The sequence below is a fragment of the Poecilia formosa genome, unplaced genomic scaffold (assembly GCF_000485575.1).
Source record: "Poecilia formosa unplaced genomic scaffold, Poecilia_formosa-5.1.2 Scaffold184, whole genome shotgun sequence".
Lineage (NCBI taxonomy): Eukaryota > Metazoa > Chordata > Actinopteri > Cyprinodontiformes > Poeciliidae > Poecilia > Poecilia formosa.
This window is the reverse complement of record NW_006800123.1, coordinates 370752-394465: the sequence shown is the minus strand read 5'-3', so window position 1 is coordinate 394465 and position 23714 is coordinate 370752. Positions and strand designations below refer to the sequence as shown.

The 23714-nt window shown below is 40.4% G+C and overlaps 1 protein-coding gene across 3 annotated transcripts in view; it reads right to left on the bottom strand.

The window, feature by feature from the left end:
• The window catches only part of gli3 (GLI family zinc finger 3), a 121480-nt gene extending 98820 nt beyond the window's left edge, over positions 1–22660 (bottom strand). For all 3 annotated transcript variants that reach the window (XR_001663919.1, XM_007565945.2, XM_007565946.2), the window contains exon 1: positions 22236–22660. The gene's annotated coding sequence lies outside the window, so the exon portion shown is untranslated. The remainder of the gene's footprint in view (positions 1–22235) is intronic.
• Positions 22661–23714: the final 1054 nt, after the last annotated feature.

The following is a 23714-nucleotide window of genomic DNA, read 5'->3' as shown; positions in this document are numbered from 1 at the left end:
ACCAATCAAAACAGAATTAAACGAGGGCTTGTCCTCTAATCGCTCCCGCATGAATACACGTATACCAGTCGTCCCCAAACTGGAGACGTTTTTATTTTTTGTCCAGCTCATGAAGATATTATCTCAGTTCACGTCGCAGTATTTGTTTTTTCTTTGTTTTACTTGACGTGTGATGGGGTAATTGTTAGAACATGTGTGATGCAGATCTGTGAACACCTGCAACAATGTCATTAACAACAACAAACTTTAATGTTTAAAGAAAAAAAAAGTGCTTGTGAGCAAAAATATGCAAACATGCATGTGTCCCAGGTGAGCGGGAGCCACAGAGAAAAAGAAAAGTGTGATGAATACGAGGGTCAGGATTGGGGATTGAATTGAAATGGGGGGGGGAGTCGAGGCAAAAGCGGGGCATTCCTCTGGTCGGGCAAACATTCAGAAGTCCAAGCAACTGAAGCGTGTCTGACGGGCCTTTTGTACTCCGCAAGGCAGGCCACAGTTCCAAAGCAGCAATTAAAAGCAGGACCTTTTCACCCATAATCCCTCTGACCTGGACGCCCACACCCAGTTCTGCAGATGTTCCCGTCTCTGCTTTCGTCTGTCCTGTTGCTCATTTTTGTCAGTTTTCCTGGAAGTTTTTCTGAAATTTACCAACGCAAAGACTCTTCCATCCAACGACCTCATTATGCACTCGAGAGGGTGTTCCCCAACGCTCCGCATAATAGCTTACACTACACACCATTGTTTTGTTTTGTTTTTTTACTAGGTGACCCTTCACCTCTGACATCAAACACCGTGAGCCATTTCTATTAAGTTAAAACAGATGAAAGAAAATTGGTGTGCAACTTCAGACTGGCACAGGTCATTTACAAGTAGGTATTGGACATAAATGGTGCTCCTAACACAATTAGTGACAAAGTACAACTATGCCTCATTTCCACCGAGTAGTACAGAATGTGTTGGCGTAGTTTAATACGCTATTTTTCTGTTTCCATAATAAAAGAGGCCCAAACAACCAACCCATCGTTCCTGGGCCCCCTTTAGTTGTCACAGGACAATGGTACGTTTAGCACGGAGCCACTGGCATAGCACAACACACCCCATTGACTGAGGGACAGAAATATCACAGCTCGCAACAAGAACAAGACCTATTAATGTGTCAAGTGTGTTGTCGCACTTGAACGAGGCAACATTATCTGGGTTTAACTTTCCCTCCAACAAAAGAAAGTCCAAGTGGCAGTGGAAACAATCTTCTGAATATGCCAGACTATAAAACAGCGTTACTGAACCACACAGACACATATTGTAACACTCAGTGAAAACAGGGCATCAGAGAAGCACCAAAACACAAAACTCTTCAGGGTGGAAGTTGCTACTGAAGGAAGAAGTGTCTAATCAGTAAGACATATAAAAATGAATTCAGAGAAAGCACAAAGGGTGTAATATGATAGTTAAAAGGAGATTGTATTTTCTACAGAGGCACGTCTGCTGTTATTCAAGCAGAAGATTAAAAAGAAAGTTAAACGGTTGTAGATAACATTTGACAGTAAAGTTTTTCTATTTTATTCTTTTAAAGAATTTAGTCCGAATATAGGAGATTTTGAAATGTTTTCAGGCCTTTCATAAAATAATTAAGTCTATTTCCTCTACTGAGTAGATAACGGGATGGATGTTTGTGGTAGTAAATGCTTATTGGTTAAATAAAGTCAGTTTAAAAAGTCCCTGAAAACAATCTTGTCTTTGAAAAACAAAAAGGTAAAACAGCGACTATCCTCTCATGCACACCGTGTGAAGCACAGAGTGTGTAAAGAAATCTTCCTGAAGGTTTTAGGACTTTTACACACGGGGCTCTTTAATGACTCTACTTGCTTCACTCTGTGCTCTCAGTTGTTCAATTTGGCATCAAAGAATCTGACTTATCCAGACAAAATTCAGCCCCATCTATTTATCTCATGAAAAAGAGTTTAAATGACAGAACGGGTGCAGGCAGAGGACCCGGGTATTTGGAGGGTTTAGGGGACAAAGTGGGCCAAGTATAGTTCAACACCCTCTCTAAAAATGCTTTTAACTCCCTGTTTGAAAAATTCACAAATAATTTAGAGCTACACAGAAAACTCCATGAATAGGTGGGAGTCAAAAATCATCATGATCATAAATCTGTGACTTTGTAAAACTGTGTCATACCTTGAAACCAGAAACTGGCCATCAGTGTCATTTTTTATTAGTTTTTTTTTTTTTTTTTCTATTTTTCATAAGTTGTGTTTTTGGAACAATATTTTTGGGGAAACTGATTTCAGAGTGGAAAAAAATATTAAAACAACATCCAACTTTGAAAAAGATGATGTCATAACCAACACCTCTGATGCAAGCCTTCTTCTATTTTTAGTGTATTTCAATGCCTGCTCTACAGCATCACATAGAGGTCAGTGATAGTATAGCTTTTAGGTTCTTCTTCTATCCTGTGAATGAAGGCATCACTGTGAGCAAATCTATAGAGAACTTTATATAAACAACAAATATTCAGATTGCTTTGGAAAAAACTGCAATTCCATGTGGACGAGGCCTTAGAGGAAAGAAAAATAGGGTCTTTATCGTTATTTGTGTTCAACTGTAATCCTTCCACACAGACAAGGCTGGAGATTAAACAGGTTTAAACACCACAATTTCAACTGTTCACTTAGAAGAAAAATCTTATTTTTAAGCACATTAAGCAAATCAATTTAACATAAATTATACGCCTTGGTAACAAAGGCAGAGAGTTGAAAGTCATCTGCAAATTGTAGACATCAAAGTGAAACACAAAAATAAACTTTTCCCTTTGGAAAAAAAAAAAGCTTAAACAAGTACTAATGATATCAAAAAACTAATCACTGTTGCAGTTATTTAAAGCCTCTGCATCTTCACACACTTAATTTTATGACACACATACTGTCAGAAACCTCCGGACATTTAAATATAAACTCTTGAAGTGTCGTCTTAGATTTGGCGCCCCCCCTCCCTCGCAGACCGGGTGCCGTATTTGAGTTCATTTCATTAGGGCGACTGTTCAGTGTCGAGGGCCCCCCGAGGGGGAGACTGGCAGCACCGCAGCATTCATCATCATTACATCAGCGACCACCGAGATCTGCTATCTTAGGCTTATCAGCGCGGCACAAACGCACCGCAGCGCAGCGAGTTAGAGGGGAGGGGAGAGATGGGAGATGTAGACGATTGAGGCAGATTGTGAGCAAAAGTGGGATAAGGAACAAAATGAATGGAGAGGGGGAGGAGCGTGCGTCTGTATGTGTATGCACGCATGCATCTGTGTGCGCCTCACTGTGCCCCTGCATGCTTGCACATGTTTTCCTGTGTGTCCAATGTGTGTTTTTGCACAATTTGCAGCTATGCCAACAATATTAAGGGCTCCTTCACAGCTGGAATGACTAAAACACTGAGGGGCGAAGGAGAAGGAGGGGGAGAAGGAGTCAAAGCCCTCCAGCAAGATTAGCTGAATCTAGCAATAAAACAAAATATGCTTGCTTTGCATGTGTTTGGATTGGGGAAAATGTGAGCGGAGAGTACTTACGGGGGGGACAGTGGAAGTGTTTGTTGGTGCTTAGAGGAGGTCTCAGGAGTTGTTCCCAAATTCAATAGGAGAACTCTCAGCGAAAACCCCACATGCTCAGGTTACCACGTTGTGTTTGACACTGCACTTAAAGCTTGCCCTTGGCCCCTAAAGGAAAAAACTGGGGGGAAAAGAGTGGGATTTGGTGGCTGCGGTTCACCATTCACAAACAAAACCTCACATCATGCCCAGATGGCAATAAGCCCTGGCCTTACAGCTCATGGGGACCAACCCTTCAAATAGGGTCCATTTAGGGGGAATTAGACACACCCAGCCACACACACGCACACACACACATAAAAAAAAAAGCAGATATTGGGGGTGTTACAATACATCCTTAAATGTGGTCAAGCACAATACTTGGATTATGAGAACAAGAGGAGATTTTACGAATTGTCTTGAGAAGAGTAAATTTGACCATTTTTTTAGTTTTGCATTTAAAGTGAAGCAGAGGTGTACTAATATGAAGATGTGGACCAACACGTATCAGATGTTAATATTGGTGATAGGGCCAAAAACCAATATTTACCTATATATACATATATTTTCTTACCCTCTGTGATAAAGCACCAAACTGCTGACTTTGCTTCAGTTAAACACCCTTCAGACCAGCGCTGATCCACCACCACCTATCAAGACGAGTATCAACCCCTCTTCCCTCCAAAAACACATACAGAAATGGCAACAAAGTAGAAATAAACTCCAGTTGTTCATTTCTGCCCAGTTTTACTTACTGGACCAACATATAAGTGTTAAAACATAACCAACATCAGCCGATTCTGATGTTAAAGCAAATATAATGGAACTGTACTAAAAGAAAAGAAAAAAAAACACTGAAATTCTCCCTTTGTGTTTTCACAAATTCATTAAAGCTTTCACAGATTTAAAATTGTGTTTTAAAAAATTGCTGGACAGTGCAGAAATACTCAGCTTAGGTTAGTTTAAGCTACATAAATTTTGAGCTAGAGATGCTCAAGTGTTGCAAAGACTCATTAAAAAAGTTTAACTCTTTAGTTTGTAAATATATGAAGTAGGTTAAGAAAATGTCCTTGAGAGAAAGAAACAAAATCAATCCAAAGAATAATCTTACCAATATAAGAGGAAACAAAGTGAAAAACAAATCTAAGCTAATTCTAGAGAGAGCGAGGTACAGTAATGTAAAAAGTTAAGTAAATATCCAAATAGCCACACATCCAAACATGTTTGTGATTCCTTCAGGCTGAGACAGGGAGAGAAAGACCAGAACTTCCAGCAGAAAACAGGAAGGCAGACCTGGCTTCAGATTTTAGCCTCCATCAGTCATTGAACATGCCACATATGGACATGTTAGCGGCTCAATTATCTTTATTTTCTCCGAATTTAATGGGCACAAACTTTTCAACTGTAGTAGCAAACAGGTAAAGGGTTCTCAGTCACAAGCACACTACAAGAAATTTAAAAAAGGAAAGCCTGCTCCAATGTGAAGTACTTTCATTTATTTATTTTTTCCCAAGGACAAACAGTGCAACAACAGAGTTGATCAGTAGCTTTCAGCACAGCTAATAAGATTATCCTAGCAGGCTCAGACCTCTCCGCTTCGGATGCTTTGGAGGGCTGGTGAGGGACCCAGTGCGTTGCAGAGCAGAATGAGCTGAGTGCATTTTACATTCCCGTGCAACAAACCCACACGATGTAATCATAATGCTTACACGATGCCTCGTTTGCACTCCCTACCCAGTAGATAAAGGCCAAATAAAGCATGTGCCACAATGGAAGTCTTGCTCCTTCTCCCCACAGTCCCAACGCTTATTAGCGTGTTTATTTATATATTTTGACTTTGCATTTGTTTGCAAGCCACTTGTTTGTTGGAAGCGAAGCCTGTGACGACTCAAACAATGGATAATGCTGGCAGCTTTGCGGCTGCTATGGCCCACTTATACCGTATTGGTATCTCCCTCTTCTCTTCAAAATGATAAAACATTGAGGTTTTTGTCTGATGAGAGACGTTTCCTGATTCTTGAGAAGGGGGGGGAGAAGCTTGTTCCGCAACTTAAAGATGGTAAACGCAAAAAAAAAAAAAAACATATTACCCTAGAAAATTTAGTAAAGATCTTTAAGGAAACAGGAAAACCATTTGCCCAAAAAGTTTTGAGTGATTTTTCTCTAGTACAGACTTACAAAGCCCTGCAAAAGTGTTTATACCCCTTTACTGATATTAGTTTAAGAGACAAACACAAAGTTGGGAAAAACTGTAAAGTGAATCTGGTGTTCAACATTTTTCATATAAAAGTTAGGGAAAAAAGGTCAACATCGAAATTCAACCTCCTTGAAGCAATTATTTTCCAGAATGACCTTTCTCTGCAGTTGCAGCTCCGAGTCTGTTGGAGGATGTCGGTATCTGCTCTCACATCTAGAGAACACAAAGTAGATCCAGACGGAGAGGAGTAAAGCAGGGATTCACAAATTTGCCACAAATTCTCAGTTGAATATCTGGTTATTCTTAAACACGAATGTCTTTGATCTAAATATTTGTAGATGTGGTTGGGTGTTTTGGGTGTTTGGTTTAACCCCCATCCTTGGTCCTTACAGATTCTCTGTCTCTGCTGGACAAAAGCAGAGACCTGGATGCAGCCACCACCATGTTGGTCGTCTACCACACCGTGTTTGATGAGTCCTCTACATGGCTTTTGACAAACTGCAAATGGGAGTCTTCCTCTCTTCCATAACATTTAGATTAGTCAAATACACGACTGAAAGTAGATGCTTCCATTCGAGCTTTTAATCTCTGCAGATTCCTCAGAGTTACCATGCTCTTTTTGCAAAAGTTTCCTGTTGGGTGGGTGGCCATGTTTTGGTGACAGACTCTTTCCATGTCCACATGATGGAATGAACAGTACTTTGACAGATGTTCAAGACACATTTTAATAACCTAACACCGTTTTAATCTTCTCCAAAACTTTGTTTCTGACCTGTTGTGAATGTTTCTAGGTTTTCATGATGCTCTTTTTTCACTACTAATTAGGTGACCTTCAATTCCAGCACTGCATTTTACTGCAGGTATTTAAGTAAAGGGGCCCCCAAAAAATGTTGAAAACCACGTGTGTTCTTCCTTCCACTTCACAATTACTTTGAGCTGGTCTACGGCATAAAACCCAATAAAATACATTGCTGCTTAAGGTTTTACAACACACACTGTAAATAAGTGCTGAAGGAAAAATTAATGTTTTTTCAAGGCGCTGCAGTTTGCAGCCAACTGCTTGAAATTCACTTCGTAGAATAATTACTTTCTAGGCTGCAGCGGCCACTTTTAGCCAAGTTTTCCATTCAAGTGGCCCCTGCGCACGGCAAACCCAGGAGAATGGGATCTGTATGTTGTCAAAGGGCCTCTCAACTGCAGAGAAAACAGATCTGTGTTTGTGGAGGCATTCTTCATGCACGGCTTAAGAAGGAGCTCTGCACGATGCCACGAGCAGAGCATGACAGCAACATCCTTCGCCACGCTCTCGGAGCAAAAAGAGCGCATGTAACACCGTAGGCTGCGCCGCTTGAAAGCACGATTCCCGTGTAACGCTCGTGAAAATGTCACAGTGTGCATAGGAGTAGGTGTGTGAGCTGCTCCGCGCGCCTTTCCGTATGCAAGTGCAATCACTGCACTCGGAAGATAAATAGCAGACGGGACCCGAGGGAGGGGATGAGCGGGAAAAGAGAAATTCCCGTAGTGATGAAAACCTCACACACACACACACGTTTCTCTGTGCCTCCTCCTCACACGTGCTGCTCAGAAAGGGATCAAGCAGATGGATGGTCCCGTGTAAATGTAGTGGCACCGGGCATGGCTGACAAAAGGTCTCCTCCTTCGCCCAGGAGACTGAATATTATATATATTACTCCGTGCCTTTTGCAGCCGTATATAACTGAGTTTTTCGGTTTTTGTTGCTGAGCCCCGTCTATAGGCAATACAAAGTTGCCCTGCCAACTTTTCTCCCAGCTTAGTTGAGCTTCTTATTTGTGCTTTTCTCTCCCGTCTTTCTTCCTTCCCTTCATTTCACCGTGTCACTGGAAAAAAGTGTTGGAGCGGAATGAGTCAGTGCCGCTGCGTGATTAATGACGGGCTCTGGCGTCTCCGGGGCCGAACACTAAAAACAGCCAGGGGGCAGCGCGATAATGCACAATAATAAAGCCAGCAGACAATCAACCAGGCAAAGCAAGGCCTATTAGCCAGCCCCATCAGGACGGCTAAGTGAGAAATTAGCCCTTCCCGAGCTCCGCCACAATTCATCAAGTGCTGCCCCTGAATCCCCCCCTCAAGAAGTCATAATGTTTACTTAAAGACTAGCCTCGCAGCCCCAGCGGCGAGCTTTATTGGCTCTTATTAATTCCCGGCTCGGCCCTCGCGGCCACGCCATTTAAACCGAATTAAAGGGGTGAAAATTGGATGAGATGAAGTTGTCTCGGTGTTTGGCTCTCCTCTGATAAAAAAAAACCCCAGACCTAAACGAAGGCAGACGAGAGGGGGAGAGAAAAAAAAAACTAAAAATGAGGAGCGGAGGGCAAACAAGTTGGGATGTAAAGGAATGCTGAATGAAGCCGTCCTGAAATGTGCCACAGTCATTCAGAGGAATGCAGGGAGAGACAGAAGACGAGTGAGGAGGAGGGGGGTTAAGTCCAAGAAAATGAAGGGTATTGCTTTAATGCAAGACTTCCTGTGTGGATGGGAACCGATCCAAAAAGGGCAAGAGCCGGGTCACACATTCCATAGATAGAGAAATGGATCATTTGGTTTTATCTTTGCTTTCTTTCTTGTTATCTGGCATCAGATGGCATAAAAATGTACTTAAAATAACCTTAAAATAAGGCCGGCCCTGTAAATCAACATGTCAGAAGCCGGTAGAGGGGCGCATGATGTGGCAGGAGAACTTAAAGTTGTACTTTTACGGTTTTATTAAAAAAAAATTTAATCATTATAACAATAAAACTGCTTTTAAAGTTCCCTTGTTTTTTATGTTTTAATCTTTTTAAACGAAAACCCAGAGAATCTGCTGTTTTCTCCAACTCTATGAGGCACAGCACCATTACCACTGCCCCTCCCCCATCCGTTGCTGCCTAAACTCCAACTTATTTTCCCTTTCTTATTCATTATTTTCATACTCAAAGCAGTGAAATCATCAGATCTCAGATTATTGCGCCATGACTGTTTCATCTTGGCCCATCATAATAAAATCTGTTCTCTGACTTAACACGGCAGAAATATTAGGAATGCTTTACAAATACGCGACACTTTTTTCTTTTTCTTGTTTTGAAGTTTTTTCTGCCAATTCTTTTTCTTTCTCTGGACTATAAAACACAAAGAAGCTCATTTCGATTACTTTTTTTTCTGTAGTTTCAGAATAGATTAAAAATTCACAGAAAACTAAAAGATACAAGGTTTTTCCAACATTTTTCATGAAAACAAACGTTGCGTAGCTTCATCTGGAGTTGACTAGACTCAGTGTGAAGAACATGCTGCTTGACAGAAGGTGGGAGTTTTCCCATTTCTTTGCATCTAAAAGAAAAATCTGATGCTTTTTTTAAATTATTATTTATTGCCCTTATGACCAAATGATTTTAAACAGTGTCTGATTGATAGTACATGACTGAAATGTGTCATCACTGCTCTACTTTTTTTTTACTCTCCAACTCATACATACTCTAGGAAAATAACCAACCAGCTCCAGTAAAACCGTACATTTTGTTTAAGGGACAAGATTTTTTTCTACTGAATTTGAATTTATTTAAATACTTTTTACACATCTTTACCAGTGGTAAAAATCAGAACTGGCAGATAAAAAAAATGTGTCTTAATTTGAACCAACTTACAAAACTTCATTCATGCCATCTGTGGCTCAATATATTTTCCTTTTTTTTTTTTTGAAGTTGTTACTTTCCAAGTTTCTACCCTAAGTTGTTCAGGAAGAGCTTTATGTCAGTGTCTAGGAGTGCTGAACCTTGTGCTGGTCTGTAAGTGGAGTAAAGCATCTCATCTGTGTGAAGTGTGAGCCTGTGTTGCGGGATTGACAGCAGGTTGAGTGCGTTCTATAGAGGAGTGTGGAGTGTACCGCGGCGCAGGAGTGAGATCAAAGACACCGGGAGCCTCAGAGGGAGTTCTAGAGACTTCCAGCTCCCTGACGGCTCTCCCCACGGCGGCGTAGGGAGACAACTCTCTCCCTTCACTTTCATATCAGCCACAGAGCCCCCCCAATTCTTCTTCTTCTTCTGCATGGGGCTTCGAAGGCTTCACACGCACGCAAGCGGTCTCAGAGGACTCCGGAGTGCTGCCAAGCCTGCATCCCACCTACAGCAGGACTCCTACACTTGGATGCAGGCACACTGTTGCTCATCAAAAACAGAAAACACAGCTGTTTTTTTTTTCTTTCTTTCTTTTATTCCTTTGAAAGGCTTGAATTTGGAAGAATTCAAGCCTTACCCCGGGGTGAAATTTTAAAAATAAAGATGCACCAATCTGACAAGCAGAGATCGAAAGTGGAAAATCTTCCCCTGATCAACTCTGAATGTGATCGGCAGGTCAGAACAAAGACCCTCCACCGTTTACAGCCCATAAACGCATCAGACAACAGCATGTAGCTTTAGATACTTTTAACAGGTTTGATGAAAGTCAGACAAACTCATGCAATGACACATAAATGTGGATAATCTTGGAAATTATTCATTTTCAACTGGGATTAAGATTACTTCATCTGTCAAAGAACCTGCTTTAAAAATATTTTATGTGTAATAGTTCTTAGTAAAAAGAAAATAAAGGAAATATGTAAACTGGCAGCAGACTTTGAGCAAAACAGAAGTTTGACATCGGTCAGGCCAAATCAGTCCAATTCTCCTTAGCAATGTATAAAACTGATAAAAACTCTTTAAAGACTCTTCTTTTTGTCATAAATCCAACTTCAAGCCAAAAATCATAACAATAAAAGCATATTTATGTTAAAACTCTGACAAAAGTGGAAAATTGTCCAATTCTGCTTTGTAATTGATTTATTAACTGGATGATTTATAATTACAAGCTTTAAAAACAGAACTCAAGATGGAAAAAACACAGGTCCATCTCAATAAATCAAATAAGATACTATCAAACAGTTAATTAATTTACATTTAATTCAAATAAAACTGTGAAACTCCCATATTATACTGATAAAGTACACACAGGTAGAGGTATTTTGCTTTTCTTTTACAGCTACTGAAAACCTAAAAGTTTTGAAGTTGCATAAGACTAATACAGAAATGTCTTTTTTTAACTTACACTATCATAGGGAAGACTGCTAACTTCACAGTTTTCCAGCAGACATGTAATGACACCCAGTCACTGATCCAGAAGCTCTGGTTCAGAGAGCATAGTAGCATAATCACACTGGATTGCTTGAGTCCAGAGTGAAGTTTCAACTTTTAGTGATAATTTAGGGAGAAATGCTCCAAGCTGGTGTTCGTCCACTGGATTTTATTAAGTCCAAATCCAAAGCAGCAACCAGGAAAACTTAGAGAACTTCATGATTCCCTCTGCTGACAACCTTTATGGTGCAGATGTCATTTTCTGGCAGGACATGATATCGGTGTAAAGGCCAAAAGTAACAATATCTGATTTAATGACCACTGTGTCACTGAATTAGTCTCTAAATCAAGAGAAGGATGAAAGACACCTGAGGCAACAATGCAGGCAAGCAGAAGTCTGTTAAACCAATCTGGGCTTTCTTAACACTTCAGCAGCGCCTGATCATCATCACCTCCACTCCACGCCACGCTGATGCAGTAGTTAACATGAGAGAAGTCCAGTCCAAGTACTGAAGTATTTACTCGAAATTAACTGAAACACATGCTTTACATGCACACATCGGTCGGTGTGCAGGATTTTTATACAGCCTTCAAAGTGGCTTGTTGAAATGATGTTTGTGTTGTCATTTCCCGCTTCATCACTGACTCGCTAATAGTGGCTGCACACTGTGTCAGTGGTGGGGGTTAAAGATCTCCTCCACTGTTATTTTGTTAGTCTGAAGCTAAAAAACGTTTGCATGCTCAGACCTGCAGATGTGATTCAGAGAAACTCAAACATCTGGATGTATTTACTTGTTTCAGCTGTTAGCTCCACCGTCTCAAATAAATATGGGTGTCATGACACAACCGCTAAGCAAACATGCTCAAAACTTCCCAGCTCAGCCGCTCACTCGTTCACCTCCGCTCTCAACCAGAGCCGGGTCGACAAATAAACCCGCGCGTCGGAGGAGGAGACGGAGAAGGAGGAGGAGGACGACGCCTTAATTGGAGCATTTGACGGGTGCCTGGGGTTAATTGGGAAGCATGGAGAGCAGCTGGCTCCACAGAGGAAGTTCAGACAGGGATAATAAGTTCACCCTTTGCAGGAGAGGCAGTTAGTGATGAATCAGATCAGAGGAACGGTGTACGGTAATCATTTTCACATCTTCCCCCCTCCTACCACCTTGCACTCCTGACAAGCAGAGACAAACCTGGCTCCCAGCTATGCAATCTGGCACCCATCATGTAGAACTGGGAGTCACAGGGAGGAGATCACCCAGCATTGCTTCACACACACACTTTCTTTAACTCGGTGCACTCTCGGCTTATCACTAATAATTCTTACCTCTAGGATAGAGAACCCAGTTTATCAGTTCGTCGGTCGATGTATGTAAATCTCCTCCAACAATGTGTGTAGTAATGGCTTATTACCCTGCGTTAGCTGGTTTGCATTGATCTCTATGCCAGGGGAGATGAAAAACTGGAGTGTTTCACTCCTTATATGTACCAAGCGGGACTATAATCACATTCCATCTTGTTTCAATAAAAGGCAAACATTAACATAAACCGTTCTAAAACACACTTAAACCTTCAGCCTCATTCCTTCTGCGCAAAAAAAAAAAACCCAACCTTTTCTTGGATTATGGGATAATCAGCTCCATATGTGATGAGTCTGGATAAGTTTATGTCTCCACTGTTGGTTTAAAGCTGCTAGTCAGTTTTCTGTGAGATCAAACTCATTGTAAATATACTTTGTCACCTCTAAAGCAATGATAGTCGATTTTTCTACTTGGTTTCTACTATTTTAGCTGAATTGTAAAATCTAACAAGCTTCTGCATGTAGACGCCTCTGATGACATCACATATGGCATCTGATGAGACTTCCTTCATTTGCAGTTTTTAACTCAAATTTTAATCAAATTCTTCCCTAAAAGGAAGAGATGCAACAACAACAATCCTGCTGCCGATCTATACTTCTTGTAAAACTTTGACCTGCTGAGTACAGATTTAGCCAATCCTGATTTCCCTGCAAGAACTACAACATAAGAAGATATAAGAACAGCAATCTAAATTGTTTTCTAAGCTACCTGCTAAGAGAAAAACTATTTAAATTAGGGGAGGAGGCAAAATCTTTAGTTTTATGAATGATTGTATTTATATTTTAAGCACACTTTAGTAGTTAAGCATATTTAGCTCAGCTCAGTTAGTGAATAGCATCCGGTCTTTCTGTATGATTAGATGTATGTTTAAAGGTTTTAAGCATCTTAAATCAGTGATAGCAGTTAGAATGTATGACCCAGTTTAGCCTAGATGTATTCTCTGAAGATTTTAGATTGTAGAATCTGAGATTTTCAAAAGTCTTCCACCATTTCCAAACCCAGCATGATCCTTATGAAAACTCAAATGAGTAAAAGAGGTTAACTTTGAGGTCCAGCCTTTCTGTTATCTGTTCCAAGTCTTGCTCTCTCCCACTTTCTCACAGGCTGAAAGAACTGTAAACATACCTCAACATTTCGTACTTCCTCTGGCTTCGTTTTTAAAACACCACACACACACACACACACACACACACACTGACACTGAAATTAGCCAACTGTGGGTCTTCCTTCAGTAACAGTGTGCACAAAGTGAATAGTGTTGTTTTCGGTCTGACACAGTTGGTACAGTGAGTTCACTGATCGAATTAAATCTTCGTGTTAACCTGAAAATCTTTGTGTCAAGCTGAAAATTGCCTGATTACTGTCACCAGTCTGCTTCTTTGTCCATCTCTATTTGGGGGTCAAAGGTTCAAGCTGGCTCAAACACGCCAGGATGAACTTTACAATTCAAATGCAACAAAAGTCACTCATCCACCACAGCTCTTGATTGTTTTTTCTTGTGTGATGCCATCTGTTAAAACAAACAAGAAGCAGAATGAGATGAACATGTTAAAAAAAATGCTTTTGGTGAACTCCTACAGCAACAATTTAATTGTCAGCGTATATTTGGTATTGGAAGAAAAACCCTCATCTTTAAACTATTTTTCAAGTGGAAAAACTGTTAAGTCAGTTTTCATAAAGCGGAAGAAAGTGCTTCTGGTAGCAGTAAAAGGTTTAGGTGTAACTCTACACTCGGTTCCTTCAGCTCGGAGGGTGGCTGAGGGGCTGAAGGAAGCCCAGGTAGAGTCATAAGCAGTAATGGGAGGAGACAGGGACTTAGGGCGCCACACAAAAGCCGGGGCTTTATAAATAATTCCAAAAGCTAACAGGATCCCTTGTATGTGAAAATCTGCGAAATGCATTCACACATGAATGCACACACGCACACACGCACACACACACACACACACAGAAGACACACTGCCACCAGGGGGAATAGGTTATTCACACCGCTCTGCCAGGGCTGCTGTGGGTCTAACCTGCCCGGAATTGGTAAATTCAGGGGGAATGTCTTTCTTGCATAGGTGATGCAAGACGGAAATCAAGTGCAGAAAGGTCTGTTCCTGCAAGACACATACACATTTACACACTCGATCACTCATAATGCAGGGCTGCAAAGCACACCCAAGACCTGTCTTGTAAATCTCTTTGTGAAAGCAGCTTTTGGGGGTAGACAGGGGCTTACAATGCTGAGCCCCGAGGTAGAGCTACCCCCTCTAACCCCCGTCTCCCACACACATACTCTGCTCTTGTGTACTCCCTTCCTAAGTTTCCCTCTACCCCATATTTCCTCCTCTTTTCTTGCCCTTCTGTCACCTTTTCCCTCCCTTGTTCCCCCCTTCCCCGCCTCCCCTCTGTCCAAACCGGGCTCCAGAGCTCCGGTCCTTAGCACCCTCAGGCTCCCGTGGTGTTGCAGTGACTAATGTCCTGCCTTCGCTCAGACAATGAGTTTGAGGCTGAGCCGGGAAAGTGTTGAGGAGGGAAAAAGACTCTCGCACCTTTGACAAATGGAACCCTTCGCACTTCTGAGCCCACTGAGGGAGGCTTTACAATGTCGCGCTGCACGCTCCGCGTCCTCCGAGGGGACGGCTGCAGCCCGCGAAAGCCGCATCTGAGGGGAACATAATGAATTCTTTGGGAAGTCTAACCTGGCTTTCTTCATGAATAAGATATATTTCCAAAGCACGTCAACCTCTCTTAATAAAAACAGCAGCTTGGCAGGAATAGCCGAGGCCGTTTTAGGGCCCTGTGTATGCGTTAATATTTCTGTTTCTCTATAATTTTTTTTTTTTTTTCACGAGCCCACTTTTTCCAGGGCTGTCAGTGCAAGGGCAGCCCTACATTTTTTCCCCCTGGAAAGTGAAGCAGCCGCGATGACAAACTCTCATCAAAAACGTCCTGAGTCCCTCTCTTTCAAAGAAAACTCTGGATGCCTCCCCCCTCCCCCCACCCCCCCACCTCCCCACCCTGCATGCAACCCTGAAAGGAACTAGGCTTTGTCTGATGAGCAAAAAAGAACCCCCCATCCTACACACGCACGCACGCACGCACATACACACACCTCACCCCTCCAAACTCAACCGCAAACCCCACCTCCCCTCCACGAACCCTGCAGAGTATTGTTAAAACACAGCCGCCCCCCTCTCTCTCAGCGGCCCGCGCTCTTAAAAAAGCACACTTTGCATGAGAAAAAACGATTACTGCTCCAGTGCTGCACTGTCAATGGAGAGCCTCGCTCAGGCTCAGGCTGAAATTTGCTCTGATAGTAGAGTTGGCCTTTTGTTTTTCAAGATGAAGCCATTATCAGAAGCAGAGTCAGTTAGCATTCATTACTGAACGGGACACGCTAAAGAGGGATGCATGTAGGATCCTACACCCCGACCCATTCGAGGCCTCTCTTTTTCCAGATTCCCAAGCAGGAGAGGAGGAAGCCACATGAGCACACATGAACCGTCTTTGCAGTGCAGAGATAATGTCTAGGCTCGTGCTTCTTTCAGGTATTAACCTTGGGATTTGCATTTGGCGTTCAAACAATAGACACCTCCTTGACCTCCACTCCGGGATGCAGCAAAGCCCATGGAAATGTCCCTCTGGAAAACAACTCCGAGCAGCATGGGAGTGCGAGCACATGGGGTTCGCATTGTGAGCATCATCGCTTGACAAACCAATAGTCCATTACTCATTTTTAGACATGGGCCGGTTATGTCAAGGTATAGCAAAGTTAGAAAAGAACACTGAAACTTTTCATCATATTGTTCTGCTGATTATTTGCTCCAAACTTCATTTTTGTATCCAGTCCAGAAACATCTTTTGGCTAAGCACCTAAAATGTATTTTAAAAAAGGAACTAGAAATGTACCCCAATTTTTATTTTTTTTTTACTTTATTCTTATAAAGGTACACCCCACTCTTAAAAAGAGAGGCTCGAAACCTCCAGGATTTCCCATCATATGGTTCAAAGTCTTTTAATAAGCTGCCAGAAAAATGTGCGGAGTGAGTGGAGCACCATGCTGCCCCTCCCTCACCTGTTGCTGCACACTGCCATTCATTAAGCTGAAAAGAAGACTCTAGTTCCAGCACTAGTTCTGTCACTTACAAGAAAAAGCAGATTCCAGATTTGGAAATAAGCAACTGACTGCAAGCGCTACCGGAGAAGATAGCCTGATTAACCAAAATGCTAATATCGGTTTTTAAGGGTTCCTGATTTACTTTATGAAAAGATTAACAAAGAGGGATAATTGTCTCACAATAAGTACTTGAAAGCTAAAACAACCACTAGAACTGCATTTACTAACGGTTTTTAGCTTAACTGCCTTTGAAACTCAAAAATCGTTGACTTATCAGAGAGCACACTGTAACAAAACTCTAGCAGATCAGGCTGACAACAACATTGTTTACAGGAGGTGACACTATTGAGTGCAGAAGACCGAAAGCTAGTTGTGTTTAGCAGAAGAGAGATGCAAAATTAAAATAAGACTTTATTTTCTACAGCAAGTCAAACATATCTGCGGTTCATTAATGCTGCAACAGAATGAGAGAGAGCAAGACTTCCAGTACATATATTTTTGATAAAGTCAGTCTGTCTAAATCAAAATAATCTAATTATTGCAGGCGTAACAAAGTTGGATAGCTAAAGATAGTTGGTTTTCCATAGCTTTGTTTTAAGTGTTTTTGAGTAAAAACTGTGGGATTTTTAATCAAAGTTATCTCATACGAGCCTACGCCTACATCTTTGCACGATGCAAAAGCAACATTTGCTTTACGTGATGCACAGATTTCAGAATAATACGACAAAACTCTGGTGGGAGAAAAAAAAAAAAACTGCATCAAGCTGGCGTCACAGATCAAGAAGCCTGGGTGAGTGACAGATCATTGTTCACAGCAAGCAGCCAAGTGTATGTGTCACGCAAATCACAGCGCTGGACAAAAAAAAGGAGAAAAAGAAGAGCAAAGACCCCCTCACGGATGCCACAACCGGCTCTCATCAAAGCTGACACAATACCACATCTGCAAAAACAGCCACGACCCGGGAAACTCATCTTGTTCTGGGCACTCAGCTTTACACACTTTGAGGCCTCGAACCCAAAGCACTTCACCTCTTGCTGCTACACTTCACACCAACGACTTAAAGACGTTTTTACAGCATCCAAAGCAAACAGAGGAGGAGTGTGAGCGGCGGCCACAAGCTGCCGCGAACCGCCCTGTTTACTGATGAAGTGTTTGAGGAAAAGAAGCTTTTTCACACCGTTCTTCTGTAATATTTAGACATAAAATTTAACATCCCTTATATTATGCATGTTAGGATTTTAATACAGGCTTTCAAAAGTTAAGTCAATCATTGGTGGATGTTTTTCAAATGCTATTCGTAAAGTTTCAAGCCTTTTCAATGGAAAACTATAGAAAGTGAGTTTTCTCCAGTTGTTTATAGAGAATAGAGCTCTCCCCCTCCCCCACATGTTTCTGCATATGAATTGGATCTGCTTATTTTATAAAGGCTTGAGAATTGTTGTGAATTGGTGCCATATAAAAAAAACTGAACTGAGCTTTTGCTGCCACTGCCAGCCTTTTGGAGAAAGGTTGCAGCTTAAACAAAATTTTAATAAATGTTGTTACTTTTCTGGCTGCAAAACACTAACATGTTCCTGACAAGAAGACTATAGGAATGTCATTATTAACAAAAAGCCATCTAATCTGCTAATATTAGCTTTTATGCCTCTTGTTTCATAAAAAAAAATTAAACAAAATGGTTTAATTTTCTATCAAATAAGCAATTAGGAGCTGCTTTTAAACATAACAGGTGTTTATTTGTATCCAACATATTTAGACATTATAGATAACATTATGAAAACAGTAACAATATCTCATATTTTTTTAGCATAAGTAAGTATATTTCTTTGTTTTCCATTTTAAATAAAAGTGAATTATATCATTTTTTGTTGGGTTCTCATTTTAAATTTCTTCATTAATAAGTTATGATCAGCAAATTTAAGTTTTGTGTAATTTTGTGACATTGTTGTCACAGTAAGTTGAAAGGGGAGAAAATATATATATATATATTTTTTTTTGTTCAGACAAAACAAAAACGCTACTTCAAGCTGGCTGGAAAAAGAAAAAAGCAACAACAACTTTAAAATAAATAAACGAATTTGCAGCAGGATGCTGCAGCATGCATGCAGCTTTCCAGCGTGTGACCACCGGTTTGCAAAGGCAGGCGCATTAAAATTCCCCAATGTGAGTAATATACATATCTAAAATTGCAGTTTGCTATCTTGAGTCTCATAGCTTCTTCATCCCTACTTTTCCCTTATCCAAAGACATCACGCGGGTCTGAAAGGTGCCTTTAGCTGGCTCCTTGAAACAGGGAGCGAGGGTCCCGCTCAGGGACAATGATAGCTGAGGAGGAGGGAGGGAGAGAAGTGGAGGGAACACATAGCATATTAAATCTTGCTGGCGGAGCTGGCTCGTCCACGCAGAGAGAGCCAGGGAGTCAGATCTGAGGCATGCCCTGAAGGGATGGCTGGGCCTGGGGATTAGGGAGGCCAAGGAGGAGCTCCTTGCGCGCCCGAAGACCCCTTCTTGTCTCCGCTCGTACGCAAATGCGTCCAGACATTTTGACGCTCCTCAGGTTTGCAGCCTCAGCCTAAGTTTTCACACACACACACGCACACACTTCCAAAGTATTTTTTTCTTACCCTCTCAATCACTACCTCTGTCTGACTTGCCCTCTTTTTCTCCCCACTGTGTCTGTTTCATTTGATGTCAGCATATCAAAGTACCAAATCATCAAAGTGGGGGATATCTTCTGGGGGACATCAAATCAACTACAATAGTTAGTGTATGGGCAGAAAAACAAAGCAAAAGTTTGTCACACGCATCAGGGAAGATTACTGAAAATATTCACGCATCAGGTTGTTCCTGAATTACTTTACTTCGAACAATTAACCTTATGAAAGTAGAAATGAACCAATCAGAGTTTTCTTGGCCAAAACCGAGATCCACTTTTCTTTAAGGTCATTTTTCTTTTTTTTCCAGAGATTAAATTCAAAATACAAGATAAGAACAATTTGCTACTAGTTCCTTGGCAACAGTAGTAATACTTTCAACTCCAACGAGAAAAGGAAAAATATACAAGCATAACCTTTGTCTGATTTTTATGAAATACAAAAAATACACCAGTGTCATGCTGATGGTGGAAGTGATTACAGGCTGAAAATAGTGGGAGTTCAGTTCTGATGCATTTGATGATTGAGTGGAAAAGAGAAAAAAAACAAACAGATTTTTATTATCTGATCAGAGCCGATCAAAGGAAAAGTGACTCAATCCTTCTGCCATAAGCAAAACTGTCAATATTTACACCCAAACGGGAGTCCTCCGACTCCTCCGGAAGCAAGACGTTTTCAGAAAAACTTGTGAAACATGCAAGATCACACACACTAAATCCCGCTCCGCTCTCGTTATCTTCAGGACAATCAACTTCCCTCTCGTTAGTCCTGTTTTAACAAAAATATTAGCCTTCTCTTTGAGAGCCTCAAGTTGCAGAATTAGCACGACAAGGCAGCTCATTAGTGCTTCATGAATACAAACCTGATAACAGGTATTTCTTCCTGCGGTGTGCTGTAGGAAAACTCAGCCTTCAGCTGTGAATGCCGGGATCTTCGTATTAAAAAAAAAAAGAAAAAAGGGAGAGGCGAGGAGAGGAGCCATACCTCAGAAGCTAATTGCATGTCATCTCCGTGCATTAACATGACAGCTTCTATAATGCCGGGCCACGAGGTCACAGGTGGCCGGGACGATGTCACCGACTACGTATGCAGAACGGCGTGCTTAAACTGAGATTAAATAAAAACAAAACAGGGACGGGATGCTGCTGAGGAAATGTTATCTGAACCTGATTCCTTTAAATCAGCATCCTTAAACACCATTATATTTTATCCTGCTGATGCAACATTATGTAAAAAAAAAAAAGACTTTATTTTATTTTTTTTTTGCGTAACCTCAAAATGCAATTGTCATTATGTTAAGTTAAAATCTTATAATATATGGATTAAAATTGGTTCTAATGCTAATTGTGAACCCTACTTTAATTAATCTAACAGAAATAATAATAATTATATATATATATATATATCAAAGAGTAGAAGAAATTGTGAAATATCAAATTACATAATATAGTAAAAATATAATATAGTAAAATTCACATGAGATAATGCCAGCAATAAAAATAATATAGTCAAATATTCAGAAATCACACAAGATATTATATCTTATTATTAATAAGATTTTTGACACTTCCCTTTTTAACTTAAAAAAAATACAACTGCAAAATTTTAAGAAAAATAGATTAGGCCAGGAATTTTTTTAATTTGTTACCCAAACATTTTTCTTAATTTCCTTCCAAATCTGAGCAAAAGAAGTAAAAGATGTGTTTTAAATAGGCACGACATTTTTATTATTATTATTATTTTACTGGCCAAGTGTAATATAGACGATTACAAACCTCACACTAAACTCAGACTGAACGACGCCACATCCTCATCCAGACACATAGAAATAGGAGTTTGTCCAATGTCTTATTTGTTCACAATGCGCTCCACCTCATCATTCAGCTGCCTTGAATGATATTCAAGGCAGCTGAAAGCTTCGTTAATAATTTGCAATGTGTCAAAAGGAAGAGTGGAAAAAAAAATAAATGAAAAAAGGAGAGGATTTGAGCTGCACCGCATGGCTGAGCACCTCGGACCCTCATCGTTTGTATGAAACCCGAGAGCAGACAGGCAGATAAAATGCGGAACAGCTGGCGAGAGGACAGGAGGGAAAAGTTTCAAACAAATATCTGCACATGTGGAGGGCTCCCAAACAAGTTTCCTACCCCGGAACGCTAAAACAAGCTTCACTCTCCCATTTTAAAAATTATTTCATTTTAAAAGGATTTGCAAAATTACAATTAAGAGGATTTTAAGTTTAAAAAGTTTGGAGATGTGTGGTATTTTTGCTTGGGGCCCCATATCAGTGACCCCTGAAGGGCCACAGAGACCCTCTCCCCTGTGGAGTGCTTAAATTTCTCTGAGCCCACATGCTTATGTGAAGTGTCCTGAAACATGTTTCTTTGTTTTAGGATTTAATTTATATAAAAAAAATGTATTACATATTAAATGTTAGAAATTATCCCATTCTATAAAACTATTTAAAAAAATACTTATTTTATGCAAATTATAATTAATAATTTTCCCTTTTATTTAAAAAAAAAGTGCCATAGAGAAACTTAATTTAATTCTTAATTTAAAATTAAATTTAAAATAAATATTTAAACTTTTAATTTAAATGATATTCCAGATTAAGTTTTATGCCACAAGACATAATAGGAAAAAGATGGAAATTAATAACTGGAATAGGAGATATAGGGCATCCTTCTTCTAAACTGTTCTAATGCAAAAATCTGCAAATCAATAACAGGCGCTGAAATATGATCACACATGCACATAAATATGCATGTCTGCTGCACACCACACCTCCAGCGGCCGCCTTTCTGGAGGCAAAGCTCCAATAAAGTTGCATGTCTGCAAAAAGTTTTCATTCAAAACGCTCAACCGGAATATTGTTTTTGTTTGATTTATAATTGTACTGCCGGAACTCATAAAAATTTAAAAATAAAAAACTTGAGCGAACATCTCTGTTCCTGCCATAAATAAAGCTGCAGAAACTCTCTGGAAGTTTTTTTTTTTTTTACGGCGCACATCTCTGCGTTTGGATGCGTTAGGAAGCCGAAACCTAAGCAAATAACGTGTGGGACTTTTACTGTTAAATAAAACCAAGCCTGTGTGATCCGACCAGCCTGAAACTCCATCGTTTTGAAATATGAAACCTTTTCTGCTTCATAAAGTCTCACAGGCTCGCTACAAACTTCCCAACAAAGTGTGTGCGAGTTTAGGAGGAAAAACTTACTTTGTTTCTGGATGATTTCTCTGCTTTTTCTCGACTTCTCTTGAAGGAAGGGGGAAAAAATGTTTGCGTTCGTTTTTCTTCTTTCTTCTTAAGTTTGCAGATGTTCCTGTGGAGTTGCCTTGGACTTTTTCTCTCTCTCTCTCTCTCTTCTTTTTTTTTTTTTCAAACGCTGGAAGTCCAACTCCAAAGCGGCGCAGCCAGAGTTTTTCCTCTTGCTTGTCTTTTCTCCTCCTCACAGTTTTCTCCTACTCAACACCATGGGCCAGCCGATTGTAATCTGCCGACAGCAGACCACAGATGCGCGTCAAAAACAACAGAGAAGAGCGTGTGGAGAGTTGTTATTACACTTGGAGCATTTTTTCGAGAGGGAGAGAGAGGGCGAAGTGTGGGACTCCCAGCTGCTCCTTCCTTCGCTTGACTCCTCCCTTCGGTTTGCTCCCTCCTTTACTCACTGCCTCCCTCCTTTTTTTTTTAGTTTGTGCACCCCTTTTTTTTCTTTCAGTCATTCTTTCTTTGTGGAAGTACTTTGGATCCGTTGTTGTTCCCATCTTTTAGGTTTTCAGTAAAGTGCTGTATGAGATTCGTTGGAGAGCCAAATCTAGTTAACTGTAGATTTTTCTGGATACTTTTTTTGATTCACTTTTCCAGAGTTATTTGTTTGCAAATGTTTATGATATAAATGTTAAATTGCATCTTGAGCATTTATGATAAATATATATATGTATATATTTATATAGTGATCAGGTTTAAAAATGGAGCCAACAAAGTTGGATGGATGGAAAGTTAGTAAAAAAAAAAATAGATGACAGGATTAAACCAGCTACAATGGATGGATGGATGAATGCATGAATGAATGAATGAATGACTTAAACTTGCTACAAGCTAATGGATGGATTGAACGAAGCCTTGAAATAAAATAATTTTTGCATACTCCTTCCTTCTTTCTTTCCAAAACCTGAAAAAAACTCCAAATCAAATTCCAGATTGTCTTTACGTCATCATTTCTCAAACTGGATGTTGGTAGTTTTTCTCCGAGTACAAAATGACCAAAAGTACAAAATGGTGTAGCGACAAAGTGACCAACAGCTGCTCACTTCACAACAACGAATACCAGTAAAAGCCAGGAAATGATGAAGACAGACTTATTTTGTTATTTCCTTGACTTACTCATCTGGTCTGAATTTGGTCAAGAGGTCCAAAGCTTAGCAGTTGAAAATGGACACCGTATGGTTTGTAGGGAACAGTCAGTTTACCCCGTTATGCTTACATTGATCGATTATTTCACATTTCTAGTCTGAATAAAATGACTCCAGCTCACCAACAAGCAGCCAAAAGAAGAAACTAATAAATTAGTGATGTTAAAATAGCGTTAAATTCTTTTCATATATCCTAATAACAACTCACGACAAAATTCAAAGCAGCTTTTTTCTCTTCATAACATAAATGGAGATATGAAAGTTTCAAAATCTGTTGGCTATG